Raw genomic sequence first — 925 nt, 5'->3', positions numbered from 1 at the left:
CACTACAGCAAAACAACTGAAAACACAATGCTCAGTTTGTGAGACGGTTCTTTGTTTCATAACTGCCAGTGCATATTTGTAGAAACCACACAGTAACGGCTCGTCGTAGATCTCTGCAGAGGCGTTTAGATTTGTGAGTTTCATATGAAGAGTATAAATCTATAGAAAATCCTGCATGTGCGTACACTACTGTAACACAACTCAATGCAACAACAGAATCTATTGCACACAACAGTACTCCTGAAAACATGAACAGGGTGTGAAGTTTTTTTATTTACGTCATTCACACCACTGTGCGGCATCATGTCGCTGAGCTGCATCGGGCCACATCACCTCATCCACATCGCAGGATATATTGTCCCTTGCCAGGCACCGTGGGAAAACGCCCTGGAATGGCGAATCCATCCTTGGAAGGCCTCCGCTGGGATGTCAACACAGGCCAGCTCCATTGCCCTGAGGAGGTTCTCTCTTGTGTCTGTCATAAACCTTCCATCTCCACGATGAGAAGAACTCCTCTATAGGGTTCAGGAAAGGGGAGTAGGGTGTCAGACAGACGTTTAAAAAGTGGTCACTGTTGGCGGTGAACCGCTCTCTGATTTGGCTTGTTCTGTGGAAGCCGACATTGTCCCAGATGATCACATAAATGTGATGTGCGGGCCCAGGATGGTGTTGTTGGCGGTCCAGGAGGATGTCTTTCAGCTCCTCTAGGAAGGTGAGGAGACGGTGGGTGTTGTAAGACCCAAGGACAGCATGCCGGTGGACAAGCCCCTCCGAACCCATGGCCGCACAAAGGGTAATATTACCCCCTCCCCTTTGGCCAGGGACCTCAATGATGGCTCTTTGGCCAATGATGCTACGGCCTCTTTGCCTTCGTTTCTGCAGGTTGAAGCCAGCCTCATGCAGGAAGAGGTACTCATCAGGTCTG

The 925-nt window shown here is 49.5% G+C and overlaps 1 pseudogene; it reads right to left on the bottom strand.

Moving 5' to 3' along the window:
- Positions 1–478: 478 nt before the first annotated feature.
- Positions 479–925, bottom strand: part of LOC146632908 (uncharacterized) — a 1124-nt pseudogene continuing 677 nt past the window's right edge.

Source organism: Diplotaxodon limnothrissa, linkage group LG5 (genome assembly GCF_057381915.1).
Source record: "Diplotaxodon limnothrissa isolate DT_005_m linkage group LG5, D_limnothrissa_male_GT1.1, whole genome shotgun sequence".
Taxonomy (NCBI): domain Eukaryota; kingdom Metazoa; phylum Chordata; class Actinopteri; order Cichliformes; family Cichlidae; genus Diplotaxodon; species Diplotaxodon limnothrissa.
This window is presented reverse-complemented; position numbering and strand designations above follow the sequence as displayed.